The sequence below is a fragment of the Felis catus genome, chromosome A2, assembly GCF_018350175.1.
Source record: "Felis catus isolate Fca126 chromosome A2, F.catus_Fca126_mat1.0, whole genome shotgun sequence".
Taxonomy (NCBI): domain Eukaryota; kingdom Metazoa; phylum Chordata; class Mammalia; order Carnivora; family Felidae; genus Felis; species Felis catus.
The window spans coordinates 155676905-155698990 of NC_058369.1; the positions used below are offsets into that span (position 1 = coordinate 155676905).

At 45.3% G+C, this 22086-nt stretch overlaps 1 protein-coding gene and 1 non-coding gene across 3 annotated transcripts in view; one reads left to right on the forward strand and one right to left on the reverse strand.

Annotated features, from left to right (window-relative positions):
* Positions 1 to 22086, forward strand: part of TMEM178B (transmembrane protein 178B) — a 359499-nt gene that overhangs the window by 221545 nt on the left and 115868 nt on the right. The gene's annotated exons all lie outside the window — the stretch shown is intronic.
* Positions 16006 to 16090, reverse strand: TRNAR-UCG. Its single transcript has one exon. It is a non-coding gene; the product is annotated as a tRNA-Arg (tRNA).

Genomic DNA, 22086 nt, shown 5'->3' on the forward strand with positions numbered 1-22086 from the left:
GTTGAAAACCTCGTTGGACATGAACTTTCTTATGGCTCAATCGCATATTATTTGGCAGGGCTTAGCTGATGAAACCAAATGTACCCACACAATCATTAGCAAGTGTGGGAATTGTTGTTAGGAACTGAATATTTATTGTACGCCCACAAATTTTTAGGTGCTATGCAGAATATGATTGCCAGGGGATTGCTTTTGTCGAAGATGCCAAAGGAAGTTAATTAGCATTTGAGAGAAATGCCCACATTACAGATGGGGCTCCTGACCACGATGGGCCAGAGCCAGATAGACACTGGGCCCAGGCTTCATCCACTGTGCTGGGTGGAGGGTGGACATTCTCCCAGGGTCTTAGAAAGAGGAGGGCTAGAGGAGGACTCAAGCCCAGGGGGAAGAGGCCACAAGAGTAGGGAAGCCAGTCTCCAAATCTGTCCAGATTTGTTCGCCTTAGCTCCAGACAGCCCCAGGACATAACTTAGTCCAGATTTCTGGAGCTTTTCTGGGAACATGTGGTGCTTCCTCAAAACGGGCTTGACATACAATGCGGGATTGTAGTCAGACTGATGTATGTTTGAGTCCTGCTCGGCAGCTTAGTGGTTGGTGACCTTGGATAAGTTACAGAACATCTCTGAGCCTCTGTTTTCTCACCTGAAAGGTGGGCATAATGATGCCTCCACACATGCCTATTGTTATGCAGCTTGGAAATGAAGTATGTTAAAAGGCTGGCACCATGTTTTTGACCCACGGAAGGTGTTTTCCGTGTTACTCCCATCGATGTGGTTGTTGCCGGGTCAGTTCCAGATTGTACATTTTCAGCCATGTGTTTCCCAGGACCTGAAGAAGATGAGCGCCTGAGAGCCAGCCGCCCCTGGCAGAGCCCTGAAGAAGACGCAGAAGCTAATTTCCAGGAAACGGGGAAAGATTTGTCTCTGTATTTGAGTAGGCGAATGTCTGTTGAAGGGAGTAGAGACAAAAGCACTAGAAGAGAGGGAATAGCATTTTGAAATTTCTTCTGGGAAAAAAAAAATCGCTGGTTACATCTGTGGCTACCCTTCCCCCCATGGAGGTCACCATCGTACGGACCCTCTTCTTTATGAATCAGTTGTGAAAAACCCCGGGAGATGCATTTAATTGGCATTCCGCGCCACGTGTATGTGGTGTCCTATAGACGGAGAGTACTTGTTCCAGGTAATTAAAAGTGTCAGCTCCTTATCCAGGAGAGGGTTCTATTAAATTATGTACAGTAAATATTTTTGCAAGTTGGAACTCTGCAGAAGACTTATTGATCTGTGGCAAGCTGCCAGGCAGCTGGTAAAGATTTGGAAAATTATTCTTAATCCAGGGCAGGTCCTGGGAGGGGTGGGAATACAAACAGTCTGGAGGCTCTTGTGTTTCACCTTTATCTTCTACCTCCCGTGAGGAGCCTGCGATTCCTCCCAGGGCTGCTGCATCAATAGCAGACAATGACATGAACTGCTTGGTTAGCACAGCCTCAGTGATTCGGATGCCAACCATATCAGCACGGCTGCTCTGGAGGGGCGGCCTGGATAAGGGAGGGGAAATTGACGTCAGGAGACCGAGAGTCTGGTCCAGCCAGAGGGGACATGTGGTGCTGTTGGGAGGTGGGTGGAGGGGGCAGTGCCACCTGGAGGCTCAGCTCAGCCTTGTCCTCCCAGGTCTCCTGAGAAGGCATGGGGTCCTCACCTCCAGTAACCACCACCCGCCAAGGGCTGTATCCGCTCTTTATCTTCTCTTCTGTCTCAGCGCCTGGCTCGGAGGCTGCTAGAAATGGTGCTGGGTCTTGGGATGTGGGAGGTGCGGGCCGGCGTGATCAGGGTGCCTTTGCTCAAGTGTTGGTTCTGTACAAGTGGACAGCCCGCCCCCCTGCCCCCAACGTGGAGGAGCTGAGGGTGACAGCAGAGAGGGCTGCCCAAATGTCCCACACTCCTAGAAACCCTGCCAGCTGAGGTTTCCTGTTTATGGTCTCTCTCTTCCCCTCCGTCTTCTTCACTGCCTTATTTCTCAGTCCTTAGATCGCTTTCTGGCACATGGTAGGTGCTCAATAAATATTCGTTGAGTGACTGAATGACGCCTTCTGTCTCTGTCCTGATTGACTTCTGAGAAGGTTCCCAGGGCTGAACAGAGCGAAGGGTAGGGAAAGGCCAGTTTCAGGCTCGGAGCTGTCCGAGAATCCTATTGACCCCATACGTTGAGGAACGCGACCCAGACTGCTCCGGGATCTGGAGTCCGAGCGCCTCCCATCGTGTGCAAACTCCTGGCAGCTTGGCTTTAGGGCAACAGAAGCAACTGAAATGAGGGGACAGGTGGTCAAAGATGAGAAGTTGGAGGCAGGTCCGCACGTAACGTCTCCGATGCCTGCACCTGCCTGCTCCTCTCACCCCTGCCCCTGCCCTCTGTGCCTGGAGCTCCTGGTCTCCTGCTTCACTCTCCCCTCTTCCCTCCCCGGTGGCTTGGCCTGTCCGTGGGGGCTTGGCATGGTCTGAGGCAGAATAGGGTTCCCTTAACTCTCTTCTTGTTGCCTGGCATCTTGCAGATCTGTGGCTCGTTTGCACCTTCGGGGGTTCTGGAAGAACAGGAGAGAGGAACCCATAAACAGACCATTTTGCTGCTCTTTAGTAACTTCTGTCGGGGGAGAGGAGGCCATGAACACCGCCATCATACGGTGTGCAGCTTGGGATTGCTAGTTTTTTCCCCTTTAAACTTCTCGCTGCCTTGCCTCTCCCCCATTAGCACACCACCACGGGGGCTTGTCTGCATAAAGCCGTGTCTGGAGTCGGCACCCAGGGCGGCTCAGCCAAGCCGGCTGCGTTTCAGGGGCGCGGTCTGAGCACCCGGTTAGAGGGCCGGAAAGACAGTGCACGTGCACCTGTGTATCCTGGTGGTTCTGCGGCACGTGCTTTCTTCTCCGGTCAGGGGACACTTGCTCATTTTCCTCCCAGTGTCTCTGGGAAGAGCGAGCCGCTCTGTGCTGGAAGTTTAGTTCTCTACGGGGAGCCATTACTTTGCTGTTTAAAGAAGGCTTTATGCTCTGCAGCTTTAGATCATTTCACATGATGAAACACCATCTCACTACTGACAATTGTAATTTAAAATGTTTGACGGTCTTTTCAACTGAAAAAGAGTAATCATCACTTGCCACAGGCAGGCCTGGAGAGCCGCTGGAAGAATCTAGTTCTCGGTGGGGTCTGCACTGTGCCATTTTCTCCTCTACCCCATCCTCGTGGTCTTTCCAACCTCCTCGGCTGCTCTTCGCCTCCAGGCCCCATTTACCACCTTCAGTGCCGTCATCCCCGCTGTCGCCGTCACCTGCACCCACTCCCGCCCACGCAACACCCTGTGCTCTATTCCTAAATCTCTACCTCCTGGCTGTCTGCCTCCTTTTCCTCATCTCTTAAAAACCGGGAATCTGAATCCTGGCCTGCTGGCTTTGCTGGAGGGACCAGGCGGTGGGAAGTGCTAGCTTTGGGGAGAGACTGGCCAGGAGGAGAATGTTTATTGAATGACAGAAGCCGGGGTTCACCTCTGTCCTCTGTGTGGCCTTGGGCACTTACTTAGTGGTTGCGGGTCTCTGTTTTCGTCCCATAACGAGGCTAGTGCTACCTACCTGTTTGGGCTGTTGTGAGTTTCAGTGCCAACGTCGTGAAGTTCCTAACATAAGAACTGGCTCAGTTAATCTCAGTTTTATTATGAAGGTGATATCCATGGGACACTGTATTTAAAAGTAATGTAGGTTGTATAGATGTATGGTTTTTCTGCTCATATTCTCTTGTTCACTGAACCTCATGTTCTAAAACTCTCAGCACCATTGCTCCTTCACCACTGTCTCCACCACCACTAAAATCAGCAACAAACTCTTAGGACTTATGTGCCAGGGACTGTTGTTGTAAGGGCTTTATATGTGTCTACTCACTTCATTCTCATAAAAACCCCATGATGTATTCAAATATCGTTAGCCTCATTTTCAATATTATTACCTTCATGATAGATGACCCAAGTCTCAGGGATATTCTGTAATTTGCTCAAGGTCATAGAGTTAATGAGTAACGACGGAGCCTCTGTTCTGTCTATATTTTGGCTACGTCTTTCAGATTCTTTATGCGTGTGCTGTCTGTGTTTGTATCTGTCTGTGTGTCTGTGGATATGTTCCTATATAGGTCAGTGTATTTTTTTGTCATTTCGACAAGGAGGAGGCCATGTTGGCCTTATTAAAGACTTGAGGTCTGTTGCAAACAACAGAGGTAGAATGTACTCCAGAGACGTCTAGCAGATACCGCAAGATGGCTTGGTCTTTTTAAAACCAAGGTTATTTTTGAGATTCTGTGATGGAAATGAATTAGGGTAATAAAGGCAAAGGGAAGTCGAGTTTTGGTCACGATGCAGTGAAAACCTTCACTTAATGACCTTATTTGGTTAGAGGTGATTACAATCAGTGGAGAAATGCTGTAAATTAGTCAGTTATATAATTGAGCTGTTTCTCAACGTTTCCTTTTACTCACTCCCCACTCTGTTTTCTTCCCCGGAAATCAAAGAAGCATATAAAAGTAATTTGGGGTGTTCAAGTTGGAGGGCACTCCCGTTGTGGCCAGAAACATCTCATTAAGACGGTTACTAATGAGAACAACTGGAACCCTAGAACGCCTGCCCTCTATTTGACATTGGATGGCCACTGAAAGAAGGCAGGGGTAATGTCTATTTTCTTATGTTGTTTAGAGCAAAAGAAAAGGAAAACTCCTTTTTCAGTGACTCCAGGTACCAGCATCACATTGCCCGTGAGGTCTGGGCTGCTTAGCTTTGCGAGTGAGTTTGGGATGTTTGCTACGGTGTGGCGTTGCGGGAAGAGCAGTGAGCAAACTCTCTGTGGCCCCTGGCCCCGTGGCCGTGGTACACGGTGAGTGCGGAGGGTGGTGGTGACCAACTGCGTGCATTCCACCTCTCACAGCTGCCAGACCCAATCCTGGCTGGCTCGTGGCGACACCTCTGCATAAAAAGTCACATTACGTTTCAGAGACGGGCCCTTGGATTTTGTATTTTCGAAAACAGGTCCTTGGGAGCGTGTTTGCCTTGGGTGGGCTCCTCATCCATCACAAATAATTGTGCAGTGGGGGGTTCTCTCAACTGTAGGAAGTTGGAGCTGTCTTTGACAATGTAAGTAGTTATTTCAGAAAAACACAGGGGCTTCCACGGCCAGTGTCAGGGAGAGAAGATGGACGTGTATGTGCGTGTAGGTGGTGGCGGGATTGTGGCCTTAACACGTAGAGCTGCATCGTTAATCCCCTAGTGGGCAAGCGTTTCCATACCCACATCAGAGTGAGCTATGGCAACCCTCTTGGGGCCTCCTTCCCTTTCTTTGGTTCTCTTCCCACTGGGGAGTGGAGGAGCCTGGGAGGGACCCTTTCAGCGGTGGGCAGCCTGGCGCAGCCAAGGAAGGCGCAGTATCTAGTTGAGCTCGGCAGCTGGACTGGGAAATAGACAATGTGCTGCAGTGGCCAGGGTGCAGCGAGGCAGTGGTGGGCCATCTAGAGCCATGCAGCAGGGAGGGGTGGACCTAGTAATGTCTCAGGAAACCAGCCGCTGGAGGAAGTACGGGTTTCAGAAGTCAGGCTCTAAGTGGGAGGTTGGAAACCAAGGCTAGACTTCAACAAGAGGTCTAGCAAAAGGGTTAAAATCAGCAGATGAGATTCGAAAAATAAGTTAGTAAGTTGAAGGGCAAATATAAAATCAAATAGAAAGGCAAGGGCATTCATGTCCTTGATGAAAGAAAATTTGAACATTAAGGCAAATTCTCTTCCCGTCTCCCCACATCTCACCCTGTGGGGCACGAACTAGTCCTCGATGCTCTAAGTGTGGGGGCAGGCAATGGAGAGCACTGTCTGAATGGGGTGAGGAGGCAGAAAGACAGGAGCAGGCAGAACCTGGTACAGCCAGACCATCCTGAGTGGGTGGCCTCAGGCGTAGAAACCATAAAACATTTGCTGTCAACCTGGCTTGCGGTCCAAGAGCTGGGCATTCGACCGCGTGATAGGATTTAGGGCAAGCTGGAGACGGGCTTTTTGTCCGAGTCTTGGAATAAGACCAGGATCGAATTAACATGTGAGGGTGGGCAGGCATGATTTGATGAAAGCAGTGCCCATGGTGGACAGAATAATAGCTCCCAAGATGTTCACATCGTCACGTCTGGAACTCATAAGTTCCCTTCCATGGTAAACGTGACCTTGCAGACATGAGTAAGTTAAGGATCTTGAGTTAGGAGGTTAATTTGGATTATCTGAGTGGGCTTGTTAGAAATACAAGAGTCCTCATAAAAGGGAGGCAGGAGCTTTAGAATCAGAGGGAGATTTGAAGATGCTGTCGTGTTGGTTTGAAGCTACAGGAGGAGGCCATGCACCAAGGAATACAAGCTGCTTTTAGGGCCTGGGAAAGGCCAGGAGGCACCTTTTCTGCCAGAGCCTCCAGAAGGAGCACAGCTCTGCTGATACTTTGATTTCAGCCCTGTGGGACCCATTTTGGACTTCTGACCTATACAACTATAAGGTGATGAATTTGTGTGGTTTTAATCCACTAAATTTGCAGTAGTTTGTGACAGCAGTGATAGGAAACTGGTGCGGGTACCAATTTCTTCTGTGATACTTAAAAAAAAATTTTTTTTTCAATGTTTATTTATTTTTGAGAGGCAGAGACAGAGTACAAGCAGGGGAGGGGCAGAGAGAGAAGGAGACACTGAGTCTGAAGCAGGCTCCAGGCTCTGAGCTGTCAGCACAGAGCCTGATGCGGGGCTTGAACTCAGAGACTGTGAGATCATGACCTGAGCCGAAGTCGGATGCTCAACCAACTGAGCCACCCAGGCGCCCCTCTTCTGAGATACTTCTTTTAAAAGCTTGCACTACAAATTTCCTCTACAATTCCTCTTTAGCATAGTTGGGTACGTATGGCTGTATTGGTAAAACTTAAGTAACGATTTACGGTTTTGAGAGGAGTAAAATCATGCTTATTTCAGTCTCAGTTAAAACTCATCAGAAGATGATGTGTGTTCCTCACAGGACCCGAACTGTGGCCATACCACCCCCTGTTGGCCCCGCGGTGTCCACTTCAGAAAAATATCTAAGGAAAACACAAAATACTCAGGGAGCATTGCAACAGAAAAACACTCAAGTTACAAAGTAAAATCAAATATCATCACTTGATGGAAATTGTGTCTAATAGATTGGTGGGTCATTGACGGATTTTGTAAATATTGTATGAACCTGGTGGGTCATTGATGGATTTTGTAAATATTGTATGAACCTGGTGCATTTGCAGAGAATAGTTTCCTTCCTAGGTGTGTGTGGAAAACCATTTGCTACTTTTTTCCTGCAAGATGATTGGATTCTCCTTATTTTTCCCATGTTGTACGAATCATGTATCTGTATGTTCTCAAAAATGTGACTGTATGTGAAAGTCACTGCTCCCTTCCCCCAAATCTGGAACAAAGACACGGTCTAAAAAAAAAAAAAAAAAAAAAATCACTTGCGGCCAAAACTACCGAGATCAATGCACAGAAACGTACAGACACCTTCAAAAACGCACACATCAACATCAGTGAGAAGGAAGGGAATCGTCTACTTTCTTCCTCCACCCAGAGCTGGTTTTGACCCTGTTTGGGGTTCTCTGTGAGCAAGCTAGAGAGAGGGATGCGAACTGCTTGCTGGTTGGTGTTGCCATGGGAACCGGCGGAGACAAAAGGCCACAAAAATGAAGGAATAAGGATTAAAACACAAAACAGAATGGGGTTTGCTTTCTTTTTTTCTCTCCCCATTTTGCCACAATAACTTATTAAATGCTGTGGTTAAAGAAGCCAGCGGTGTGGGAAGGGAAGTAGGAAGAAGGAAACAGGGCCAGATTTTCCTTCTGTCTTGTCACTTGAACTGCATAATCCAGTTAAGGTTTCTCGGGGTAATTGCGCCTCACTCTTCCTTTCCTGCAAAGAAAAAGAATCGACCCATATGTCTGAAGGTGGCTTGCAAAGCTCTCATTTCTCTTTAAGGAAGGAAATATGACTATTTCAGCTCATTGTGGGGGGGAGACCTTTCTAACCAGTGGACTGACGGCCTTCTGATTGGGGTGTTTTCGTCCCTAGAGGTCAAGGAGTGACTTCACGCCAGGGCTGAGGTGGGCAGGGTGGCCACCAAGGTCCTCGCCAGCTCTCAGGTGTAGCGATTCGGTGATTAATCATCTCAGTTACGCGACGTAGGGGAAAGAGGACTGGGTTTCAAATGCATCACGTGCTTTCCTTTTTTTTTAACCGAGAAAATATGTATGATTCCAAGGCTCCTGTCCTGAGAAGTCCCAGAAATCTTCCCCTGCCTTTCTGCCAGCCCCATTTGCCCTTGGTCTAGAAGTTTCCTACATTTTGGGATTTCAGGGACTTTCTGCCACTTCAGAAACCAGTCTTAACTTCTCCGATGTCTTCTGGTAAAAATCTATGAATTACATCAAAAATACAACCTAAAAACAAACAAGGGACAAATAAAAGAGGAATGATCCGATCTTTTGGTCATTGTTCCCAACCTTGCTGCTGTTGGATGAGTGGATCATTTAGCCAGTGTTTGTCCAACTGTCATCTGAGGTCCACCTAAGGTCTGGCTGGTAGAATCCTTTGTTAAAAATGCACATTCAGAAGAATTCCTCTGCATGGAGCCCCTTCTCAGACCTTCAGAGTGAGAATCTCTTGGGGGTAGGCCTAAGAAATCTGCTCATTTTACAAATGCTCGTTTTATCCTTAAGATAAAGCTCCACTTTTCAGCCCGGACGACCTCCAGGGAGGCCAAGAGTCCAGGATGGTGCTCAGTTAGCTCGTAAGTTAGCCCCTGTCTTGAGAAGACAGCTCTTTTGAGTAAGTTGCTGACACTTTTCTTCTTCTGGACGGAGAGAAGAGCAAGCTTGGTGTCCACTCTCAACAAGGCTCTTCTCACATATGGACCACTCAGTCATTCCTGGGTTTTGCCATGTGAGTTTCTGAAGTCAGTAAGGTGTGAAACTCTGACCTATCTCGTGTTGTGTCGGGCTCCAGCTCCTCTCAGCTTGACTGACTCGTCTGCCCATGGCAGGCTCTCCACGCCGTGGGCTTTTGTTATCCACACCATCGTATCCTGATGCCGTGCCCACTTCCTGTCATCGTCTGGGTTGTCACTGCTCACGTCTGGCTGCTCCTCTTCAAACACATCCTGTGCCACTGGTTCGAAAGTGTTAGCTGCTTGAGAGTCACCTGGAAGGCTCGTTAAAACAGGGATCGTTGGGCCCGATCCCAGGGTTTCTGGTTTGGTTAGGTCTTGATGAGGCCTGAGGACGTGCATCTCCAGCAGGTTCCCAGGTGATGCTGGGTTCCCAGGTGATGCTGGGACCACACGTTGAGACTCGCTGCCCTACACTTCAACCACATGGTTGGACCAGGTAGGCCCCTTAAGGAGTCTGGTTCATCCCTGTCCCACTGACACCTCACACCACATTTCACAAGGCCACGGTTAAGAAATAATGTGGTATGTTGAATTGGACATAAAAGCAGACACCCCTGTGACCTTAGACAAGTCTTTGGATTCTGACTGTGAATTTCCAAAGCCAGATGGCCCCTTACAGGGGTCTGGTTGGCACTCCCTGAATCTGGCACTGGCCTATTGTTAGACTCCTCTGTGGCCACGGACTCTAAAGGCAGATTGGTGCCCAGGCCATGACCTTCCTGCAGCTGCCCAGCTCAGAATCAGGCTTGCTATACGCCACAGCTGTGATGGGAAACTTCCTGAAGCCTCTACTCCAGCTCATTCTTTAGAGACAACTGAGGGACTGCCTGCCCATGCCCCTGGACCCCCATCACACTCCCAGAGTGTCAATGATCTTGGCCTGTGATTCCCAACCTCCTTTGGGAGCAAAGTGACTGCTAATGCATACCACAGAGGACAAGACAGTTTGAATTGTTAGGTTTGGAAATCCAGAAAATACAGAGTATATCAGCCCCTCGCCATATGCTGATCTAAAAGTTCGTTCTCTCGTGTTAATATATAACTGACATTGCCTAACCATGACCATATTGACAGCAGCGGCTGTGAACACAGAGGTTTTCATTCAGACTTCAGTGCTTTAAAGTTTTGGAAGTTCTGTTCCACAGGCCAGGACACCGAGAGGTAGTGGGGCTCAGGAGCTTATCTGTGGTCACAGAGTTGGAGGCACTGGCCTCTGGTGTCTCTGCCTTTTAGACTTGGAGCTCTGAACCCCTGGTCCTGAACCCCTCAACTCCAGATCCAACTTCTATTGAATGGAAAGTTATAATAGGTTTCCAACATATTTTGGAAATATTTTTACTTTGAAAATTTTTTTTAAATTTTTTTTTAACGTTTATTTATTTTTGAGACAGAGAGAGAGACAGCATGAACAGGGGAGGGTCAGAGAGAGGGAGACACAGTATCTGAAACAGGCTCCAGGCTCTGAGCTGTCAGCACAGAGCCCGACGCGGGGCTCAAACTCACGGGCTGTGAAATCGTGACCTGAGCCGAAGTCGGCCGCTCAACCGACTGAGCCACCCAGGGGCCCCATACTTTGAAATTTTTTAAATGTGATTTTAAAACTTCTTTAAGCCCATGGCTTATTAGAGAGAGAGCAAACTTGCGTATGTATGTGCGAGTGGGGAGGGGCAGAGAGTGAGAGCAAGAGAGACAGAATCCCAAGCAGGCTCCCATGTTGTCAGCATAGAGCCTGACTCGGGGCTCGAACCCACAAACTGCGACATCACGGCCTGAGCCAAAATCAAGAGTCGGATGCTGAACCCACTGGGCCACACAGGCACTCTGAGCCATGGATTTTTAAGTCGAATAATAGTAGGGAGGCCAAAGTATAAAACCAGCAAAAGTGGACCTGAAAGGGCCAGTGCCCCACTCTCTCGGAGCCCTGGAGATCCACAGATCAGTTTGAAAACCACCAAAGAGAGTAAAGATTTCAGAACTTTGTGAGTCAGAAGACGGGCTTTCAGCCATAACTGCTGCTAACTGGCCGTGAGGCGTGGAGCAAGCCAGCAAACTCGGAGACTCCGTGGCCTTGGTTGTAAAGCCACAGAGATGGACAAGGGCCCTACCACATCTCTGTCTACGACCCATTAGTTGATTAATGAGCTCGAACTAATGGCTGACAAAATGTAGTAACAAAATAGGCTCCTACTTTTATGAAGAGATTAAAGCTAGCCATAATTAGCACATTGCATACAAATGTGTTAGGGAAGAAGCGCTTGGAAAGGAATTCGGTCCTAAAGTAAAGGTTACAAATGCACTTTCATTTATTTTTTTAAAATTTTTAAATGTTTATTTATTTTTGAGAGAGAGAGAGAGAGAGAGAGAGAGAGAGAGAGAGAGAGAGAGCAAGCGGGGGAGGAACAGAGAGGGAGACATTAAATCCGAAGTGGGCTTCAGGCTCTGAGCTGTCAGCCCAGAGCCCGAAACGGGCTCAAACTCACGAACCGCAAGATCTTGACCTAAGCCGAAGTCAGATGCTTAACCACTGAGGCACCCGGGCGCCCCCAAATACACTTTCACTTATATTCGCACTTTGCTTAGGACCCTTACTCCCCACCCTCTTCCTATTTATAGGTAGAAGGTAGCTACATTTCAAGGTAACTCTGGGCAAAGTGGCACAAATTTATTACATAATGGTACCTGAATTAATAACCGGTTACTTATCAATATGCCCCATGTTTACAAATACATTTAGAGAGGGAGTTGATAATCGTGTGATAAAATCTTTAAACCCAAATGTCAGTGGCTTGGGATTGGTAGTAAAGGTTTTCTGGAGAGATTCTGGAGAAACAGGACATCCCCTCTACCTTAATTTTGTTTTCTTTTCTGTCTTCGTTAATTTAGGGTTTGGTCTCTTTTCTGGCCAAGCTTCAGTGAAGGTGACACTGTTACAGCACGTGATGGAGTTTTCTCAGAATAAACTGTGGGATGTGCAGTAGGGTCATGTTATCCTTTTTATATTCAATTATTAGGTGATTTTGTCAGTATTCTCATGAGGTGATGGTTTGGTATAAACATTTAGTGTTTCATAGAAAAGGCAAACGGAGGTCTGATGTGGCCAGGAAATTAGTATTTATTTTAGCAACAAACAAACAAAAAACCCCCCAAAAAACCACATAGAACAGATTGGTTTAAATAATTACTAAATCAAATTATAAATGATTACTCAAAATATCCTTGCTGATCATTTTGTCTCCAGCACCACTTTAACATTAGATGGGAATTTTTAAGCTTTACAGAAGAGACCCCCAATTTGGTAGCCTGTAAGAAACCGCCTTTGTTTTCTGGCCTGTGGTCCAGATCTTACCTCCGAACTTTTTATTCTTTTATTTTAGTTGAAAGTAGTTTTTGGCCAAAATCGATGATAGGGAAAACAGTAAATGATGCTGTAGAAAATCAAACAGAGACGTACAAAAAAATAAAGACCTAGGTACAATTTGCTATCCTTTCCAGCAGTTCTTGGATGAGGTGTATCAACCCCTGGTAATATCCCATACTGTCGTCTTTCTTTATTTTAGATATATAAATTAGATCGCAAATCTTCATTTTAGATATGTAAGCTCTATCTAAAATGTCATCTGAAAGATCGATCCCTTTTGGGACAGTATTTTAGCCACCTCCAGGGCTTGACTCATGGACAGTTTTGTGTACAGGTACTGGTTTTTTGTTTTGTTTTGTTTTGTTTTAATTTTTTTTTCAACGTTTATTTATTTTTTGGGACAGAGAGAGACAGAGCATGAATGGGGGAGGGGCAGAGAGAGAGGGAGACACAGAATCGGAAACAGGCTCCAGGCTCTGAGCCATCAGCCCAGAGCCCGACGCGGGGCTCGAACTCACGGACTGCGAGATGGTGACCTGGCTGAAGTCGGACGCTTAGCCGACTGCGCCACCCAGGCGCCCCAGGTACTGTTTTTTTTAGCACCTTATGAGGAGGAAAAATGTGTCGTCATCTGTATTTCTTTCCTGTCCTCACTCCAGCCAGACCAAACAGAGACTTTGGGTTTCTCTGTGTATGCATGTGTAGACACACACACACACACACACACACACACACACACACACACACACAGACTTAACATTTTTTTTTCTATTAGGAGGTACATTTCTATTACAAAGTAAATTGCTCAGAAAAGAGAGGTGTCTCCTGCCCCATAAGGAATCTTCTAGACTGGGTCCTATGTATGTTTCTCGTGAAACATACAGTACGGAGGAGAATCCTATACTGTGTGTACATTCTGAAAGTAGAGTTCAAGATGACATCTCTTCCCTCGGAAATCCCTTTGGGCTGTGTTCTGTTGGAGAGCAGCAGGCAGTCTCTTAGGATACCCCACAGGCCTGGTGTCCCCTCATCGAGGGAAGAGACCACTGTTGGTTAGCTGCGTATCAGATGACACGGTTGGTTTGTGTTGAGGAGCCACAGCATGCTAAAGTACTTACCAGTAAGGCCCAGCATTGTGCCCCATGCAGCAGGAGGCTCCTGTCTGAGAGCCATGGTAACAAGGTGCTTCTGGGAGCAGCGGGTTCATGGCTCCCGAATGGCTCACCGCCCGCCACCCCAGCGCTGTCTGCATGGAGTCTTGGTGCCAGGTTCTCCCCTTCTCTCTCTCTCCTCTCCTCACCCCCCTTCCCGACTGCCCTCCTCCTCCTCCATCACCCCTGCTAGCAGCAGAATGTGTGATAATGAATGCAACCCAAGACAGACTAGCCTGACAATTTTGCTTTGTCGCAGTAGTTACATAGGAAAGATGATTTCACAAACAGCCTCGGTCATAAAACCTTTTGAAATTTAATTTCCAAAGGGCTGCATGTAATTACCACAGAACTTTTAAAAACAGTATTCATATAAGTTGGAGGCTTGGAGGCGAAAAAGATTTAAACAGATCTAGCCACATTTAGCAACGAACTCCATATTCTTTTGCTTCCTCCTGAGGTTTTTTTTTTTTTTTTTCTTTTATTAGCCGGGTCTTTTTGTTTTGTTTTGTTTTAATTGCATTTTATTTTTGTCCTAGCTAAAGTTCTGCTTTCTGCTATAGTGGGTTGTTTTATTTTTTCGTTTCCAAATTTTACAGTTGTTTTACTATAAAAATAAGGTCACGAAATCAGCGAATCAAAGCTTCTTCTGCAATAAAGCCCAGATTGTGTGAAGGTGTTCTAAAATCACATCTGAAGAAGTTAGGTCGTGTTCTGTATATTGCATTTCACATGTCCATCATGGAGGCGTGTGCACGTGGTTCTCTGGAGTGCTGGGCTTTTCCGCGGGCAGGCAGGGCAGTGAGGAGGCTGTGAAGGGAAGGCCATGCTGACTGGGGGAGTCAAGTATTAGAAGAAAGACAGGTTTCTGGAAGAGAGAGACCATCTCTGGGCCATCTTGGCAAATTGTAATTTAGAGAGGGAGAAGCCTGAAATTAATCTAATTTAGACTGTGGGAAAAATGCAGCCATTCCAGAAAGAGTGTGGATAATTTCAGGCTGAAAGCAAATTTTAACTGACAAGAATATCTTCAGCCTAGTTAAGCTAATGAAACCTTAACTAGGTTACAAAGAAATCAGAATAGGAGAGTTTGAAATGGATCTGTGAAGAAAAGGAACAATTTCAGATAATGTGTCTTACCCTGGGCGGGAGGCTGATTTTCTCTGAAAGAGAATAGCTTTAGCCTAGTTAAGCTAATGAACCCTTAACTAGGTTACAAAGCCATCAGGGCATGAGTCAGCAGAATTGACACCAAAGAACCTATCAGAATCCCATTAAGAGAGTGACAGGTAGAGTTCATGACCAGGTACCAGGGGCATGTAGCGATGACTGACGAACCGTGGTGCGTTCCCACATGATTGACACTCAGGCAAAGGAAACAGGCCCACAAATAATATAGCAAAACCTTGGATTGAGAGTAGCTTGTTTTGCGAGTGTTCCGCAAGACGAGCCAACATTTCATTTTAACTTGATAAACAAGCGATGTCTTGCAATACAATTAGTACGTGATGCTGAATGTCACATGACCACAACTGAGCCAATGGTTCTTCTCTCTCTCTCTCTCTCTCTCTCTCTCTCTCTCTCTCTCTCACACTCACTCACTCACTGTGGGATTGTGGGTGATCGTCTCCCATGCTCAGATGCTTGGTCTCAGGCCATGGTGTTTGGCAGAAATCGGTGATTTTTCAGAATGTTGGAAGGTACCCACAACTGGCACTCGTGTATTTTTTGTCACTTCAAAGCACCTATGGATAGTTCTTTGCTTTTCCATGCAAGAGTGAGCTTAGGAACGCTTTGCTTCATTCTAGGTCAGGCTGGCTGCAAATATAGACCCTTTCCTCTGCCGCCTTATTGCCAGTTACTTTAAATACAGTCTGTGACAAGAGTTTATTAATATGTAGTGTAGTCAACATCCGTTAGTGATAGTGAAAGTCGTCCTACACAATAACCCTCCTCTCTCTTGTCTCTCTCACCCCAGCCACGAGCGTTTTCAAAGGTAAGTGCGAGTTAATTTATTTTTCTTTATACTTTGTATTTTCTTTATTATTTTGTATTAAATTACAGTGTTGTAATCCTTTTTATATGAATATTTTTGGGTTGTAGAACAAATCCTCTGAGTTTCCATTATTTCTTACGGGGATCTTCGCTTTGATATACAAGTGTTTTGGATTACAAGCATGTTTCTGGAATGAATTATACTCGCAAACCAAGGTTTCACTGTAGTTTGAAAACATTTTGTAGTTTTTCCATCAGACTCTTCTTCACTTTATTTCATACTTAATTGATGTTGTTATTGATTCATAGATAATAATGTAGCTTTTATTTATAAACCGGAAATGTTCTACATTTTTTTTAACTTTTTTTTTTTTTTTTACATTTATTTATTTTTGAGAAACAGAGTGAGACAAAGCATGAGCTGGGGAGGGGCAGAGAGAGAAGGAGACACAGAATCCGAAGCAGGCTCCAGGCTCCTAGCAAGGTGTCAGCACAGAGCCCAAAGTGGGGCTCGAACCCACGAACTGTGAGATCATGACCTGAGCCGAAGTCAGACGCTCAACCAACTGAGCCACCCAGGCGCCCCAGAAATGTTCTATATTTTTAAGTATTCTATTTCTTTTCTCTTTTCTTTTCTTTTCTTTTCTTTTCTTTTCTTTCTTTCTTTCTTTCTTTCTTTCTTTCTTTCTTTCTTTCTTTCTTTCTTTCTTTCGAGAGACAGAGAGGATACAAGTAAACAAGGGACAGAAAGAGAGCATGAATTTCAGGAGGGGCAGAGGGAGAGAGAGAGAAGGGAGAGAGAGAGAGAGAGAAGCTGGGTTCATGTTTTACCCGAAGTGGGACTTGAGCTCACATCAAGTGGGACTCATAGTCACAAATCATGAGATCATGACCTGAGCTGAAGTCAGATGCTTAATGACTGAGCCACCCAGGCACCCTTAAGTATTCTATTTCTGATGTATACTTTCTCTGGATCCACCTTGTTCAGATTTTTAGATTGCCAAAAAACATTACATATTTTTAAAGTTTTTTAAAAGTTTATTTATTTTGAGGGGGGGAAGGGCAAAGAGAAAGAGAGAGAGAATCTCAAGCAGGCTATGTGCTGCCAATGCAGAGCCTGATGTGGGGCTCAGTCCCACAAACCATGAGGTCATGACCTCAATGGAGATCAAGAGTCAGACATTTAACTGACTGAGCCACCCAAGCACCTCAAAACATTGCATATTAAAAAAAATTTTTTTTAACATTTATTTATTTTTGAGACAGGGAGAGACAGAGTATGAACGGGGGCGGGGCAGAGAGAGAGGGAGACACAGAATCGGAAACAGGCTCCAGGCTCTGAGCCATCAGCCCAGAGCCCGACGCGGGGCTCAAACTCCCGGACCGCGAGATCGTGACCTGAGCTGAAGTCGGACGCTCAACCGACTGCGCCACCCAGGCACCCAAAACACTGCATATTTTTAAATGTATATTACTCAAGGGGACTGTTTCAATTTCTTTTTGGTCAACCTATATCTGCGGGTAGAACAAGTAACTGGTGGATCATCTTAAAAGCAGATACCTCACAGGAGAAGCTAGACAAACAGGAAAGGGATACAGACACATGTTGGTCAGGCTCCAAAAAAATTGAGATGGACAAGGTCACATTCAGACATTCAGTATGTATGTTTTGAGCTCTTGCTGTGTTCCAGGCACTGTCTGTGGTACTTGGGTTATGACAGTGAGCAAAGCAGACAAAGATTCTGCCTCATGGAGTTTACATTCTGGTGATTGGCAGATAGGCAGTAAACAAAACAGGGAGGTGACTTATCTGATGTGTCCAAAAGCGTACATTGCTTTGGAAGAAAGGAAAACATAGCAGGCTAAGATTATGGGAGTGTTGGTGGTGGGGAAGAATGTGGTAGGAAGCCTTGTTGGTGGCCCAGTCAGCATGTATTGAGTTCCCAATATTCCCAGATCCTTGAGGAAGAATTATTCTACCCAGCCACCCACGTCTCCACCCATCCATTTACCCACCCATCTACCCATCCACCACCCATCCATCCATCCATCCATTTGACCCATCCCTTCACTAACCCACCCATCTACCCAGCTACCTACCCGTCGATCTACATACCCACCCATAATGTGTGCCTGGCACTGTATTGGGCTTGAAGATACAGAGATGAATAAGACATAGTTCCCACCTTTAACATACCACAGTTAAAAAAAAAAAAAAAGACATAGGGAAACCAGTAATTACACAATTACACACAACCAGTAATTATACAAGCAATATTAATATAGGATCCCTGGAAACAATATAAAGGAGAGAATAAAAGGGTTATTAAAGTAAGAAAATGTAATATATTTTTACCTGGTTAAAAATTTTTATTTTAAATTATGAAATATTTCAGACAAGGAGTACGTAAAATATCCATACATACTTTTTACATGGGTTTTATTTTTCTAATACACCCATAAATACATACTTCCCTGAAGGTTGTATAGTGCTTGAAAACTGTAGGGGTCTTGCCCATCCCTCAAAGAATTTCCTTTACTTCCAGGTATGAAACCATTCCTGGGAAGTCCTGCAACATGCGATCCGAGTACACACTGATGTCATTTTGAGCAAATCTTATTGCCATGTGGGTCATAGATGGAGTGGTGTTAGCAGTGCAGTGACCAAAGTTCTGTATCTCTGGAACTGGTCTCCAGAGTGGTTGGAGCACCAGTTTCCTTCAAAGCTGAAAGCCAAGGAAGAGTGTCTTCCATACTGCTTTTACAAAGATTAGCCTAGGGGTGCCTGGGTGGCTCAGTTGGTTAAGTGTCCAACTCTTGACTTCGGCCCAGGTCATGATCTCAAGGTTCGTGAGTTCAAGCCCTGTGCGGGGCTCCATACTGACAGTTCAGAGCCTGCTTGGGATTCTCTCTATCTCCCCCTCTCTGCCCCTTCCCTCTGCTAACACCCTCTTTCTCTCTCAAAATAAATAAATTAAAAAAAAAAAAAAGATGAGTCTAGCCATAGCTTTTGTAAATGTAGCAAAACCCTAGTGGCTTAAAACAAAAATTATTTAACTCATGACTTTCTGAGTTGGCAGTGTGGGCTGGGCTCAGCTGGTCAGTTTCTTCTCATCTTCAAGAGCTCACTCCTGGCATCTGCTGTCAGCTGAGGTTGGCTGAGGGCTGACTAATCCCACATGGCCTCCACTGGAATAGCTGGTCTCTGTTCTGTGGGGTTTCTCATTCTCCCACAGGCTTGTTCACATGGCAGCTTGGCAGGGTCCTGAGAGAGCAGCGGTGTTCAAGGCACCCATGTGCAAGTACAAGGTCACTTTTGCTGCATTCTGTTGCTCAGAGTAATCCATGAGCTCAGCCTAGATTGCAGGGGTGGGGAAACAAATTCCACCCCTTGACAGGAAGGTTTTCAAAGTCACATTTAATTTAATCAATCAATCAATTAATTTTTAAATATAATTTATTGTCGAGTTAGCTAACATAGAGTGTAAAGAGTATGCTCTTGGCTTTGGGAGTAGGTTGCCATCATTCATTGCTTACATACAACACCCAGGGCTAATCCTAACAAGTGCCCTCCTCAGTGCCCATTTCTCATTTTTCCCTACCCCCCATCAACCTTCAGTTTGTTCTTTGTATTTAAGAGTCTCTTATGGTTCGCCTCCCTCTCTGTTTGAAACTATTTTTCCCCCATCACTTCCCCCATGGTCTTCTATTAAGTTTCTCAAATTCCACATACGGGTGAAAACATATGATATCTGTCTTTCTCTGACTGACTTATTTCACTCAGCATAATACCCTCCAGTTCCATCCGCGTTGTTGCAAATGGCCAGATTTCATTCTTTTTCATTGCCAAGTAGTATTCCATTGTATATATAAACCACATCTTCTTTATCCATTCATCAGTTGATGGACACTTGGGCTGTTTCCATAATTTGGCTATTGTTGATAGCGCTGCTATAAATATTGGAGTACATGTGCCCCTATGAATCAGCACTTCTGTATCCTTTGGATAAATTCCTAGTAGTGCTATTGCTGGGTCGTAGGGTAATTCTATTTTTAATTTCTTGGGAACCTCCACACTGTTTTCCAGAGCATCTGCACCAGTTTGCATTCACACTAACAGTGCAAGAGGGTTCCCATTTCCCCACATCCTCGCCAACATATGTTGTTTCCTGAGTTGTTAATTTTATCCACTCTGACCCACAGTGTGAGGTGGTATCTCAATGTGGTTTTGATTTGTATTTCCCTGATGATGAGTGATGTTGAGCATCTTTTCATGTGTCTGTTGGCCATCTGGATGTCTTTGGAGAAGTGGCTATTCATGTCTTATTCATTTCTTCACTGGATTATTTGGTTTTTAGGTGTTGAGTTTGGTAAGTTCTTTATAGATTTTGGATACTAACCCTTTATCCTATATGTCATTTGCAAGTATCTTCTCCCATTCCATCAGTTGCCTTTTAGTTTTGCTGATTGTTTCCTTTGCTGTGCAGAAGCTTTTTATCTTGATGAGGTCCCTATAGTTCATTTTTGCTTTTACTTCCTTTGCCTTCGGAGACATAATGAGTAAGAAGTTGCTGCGGCCGAGGTCAAAGAGGTTTTTGCCTGCTTTCTCCTCTAGGATTTTAATGGTTTCCTGTCTCACATTTAGGTCTTTCATCCATTTGAGTTTATTTTTGTGTACGGAGTAAGAAAGTGGTCCATTCATTCTTCTGCATGTTGCTGTCCACTTCTCCCAGCACCATTTGTTAAAGAGACTGTCTTTTTTCCAATGGATACTCTTTCCTCCTTTGTCAAAGATTAGTTGGCCATACATTTGTGGGTCCAATTCTGGGTTCTCTATTATATTCCATTGGTCTATGTGTCTGTTTCTGTGCCAATACCATGCTGTCTTGATGATTACAGCTTGGTAGTAGAGGCTAAAGTCTGGGATTGTGGTGCCTCCTGCTTTGGTTTTCTTTTTCAACATTATGAATGTGGATTCAGGGAGGAAAATAGAATGAGTGTGGCCATTTTTGCAAATAATTTGCCCAAAGTCCAGCATTATTTCACTCTTTCACTTCAGTCTAGAAGTCTGCTTTGCTTTTATGTCTCATGTCGTTTTGTTCTGTTTTGTTTTGTTGTTGTTGTTGTTTTTTTTAATCTGGAGAATTTTCCTAATTTTATGACCTTTCTAAACACCTCTTGACTTCAGATCTCTGAGGCAGGTGTCCTCAGAGATAGGAAACAAAGATGCAGCTGATGGTTCCCACCTTCAAAGTGCCTCTGCAGAGGCATATAACGATTAGAGAACATCGCCATTTCACAGAAGTTGAACACCCCAAATGTGCCCAGGTCAATATGAGAAAGGAGACAGCCAAAGATGAATGGGACACAGTCTCTGTTTTCAGGCATTCAAGGTTGTTTTCAAAGTATTTAGCAAGCATTGTTTTGGGTGGCTTGCTCTCCTTCATTCCTACGTTCAAACACAAAGCTCTGTGCATTTTACTTTTATTTATTTTTTAAAGATTTTAAAAATATTTATTTATTTAGAAAGTGTGTATGTGATTGGGGGAGGGACAAAGGAAGAGAGAATTCCAAGCAGGTTCCACACTGTTAGCGCAGACCCGGATATGGGGCTCAGTCTCATGACTCGTGAGATCATGACCTGAACCAAAATCAAGAGTGGGACACTCAACCGACTGAGCCACCCAGGCACCCCTAGATTTCACTTTTAAACGCTTCCTGGAGGCATCTCTGCTACCTCGGTTGAGTCCCCTTCATCTGTTGCCATGACTACAACACAGTCTTCTTGCTGGTCCACCTGCCTCAATTCCTCCTTCTCTGCCAGGCTGTTGGTTAAGTCCATACTGCTGCCAGGATGTTCTCCAACAAGCACATTTGGTCGCGTCACTGCCCTGTGAAGATGCCTCCATGGATCCCCTCAGCCTAAAGGCTCATAGCTAAACATCTTTCTGCACCATGCAAGACCCTTTTTGAGTAGGCTTCCCATCACCTACCGTCTCTCCAGGCTCATCCTCACATTTTTTTTCTTGAACAAAATTGGCCTCCACTGATAGTTCTTGAATACACTGATAGTTCCTTGAATATACCAGTCTTTATCAACTCTTTTCCCTTACACACACTGTTCCCTTTGACAAGAACCACCCCTCTGCCGTTGGTCTGCCTAAAGTTCTGAGCTTTCTTTGAGGGCAGGTTATTCTCAAGCAGACACCTACATTATTTAGAAGTTGTGTATGAAACTCCAAACACACGCCATTGCTGCCATTTATAATGACTTCAGACTTTTATTTCTACTTCACGTGTGAGCCCTGTCGCTCCTCTCCTGTTCCCATCCCGCCGCATCATTATAGTCTCATTATTGTTGTGTTGATTTTCTGAGACCTCTTGTAAGACAGTTTCTTTTCAACTTTGTCCAGAAAGTAGCGCTTACTAAATATTAATGGAATGAACGAAATCAAACCGGAAAGAAGCGGAAAACATTAAGTATATTTTAATTATACTGATGGACAGGCAGCAGAGTATCATGTATTCATCATTAGACTTGATGCCAGATGTTGCTTTGCCACTTAATAGCCAGTTG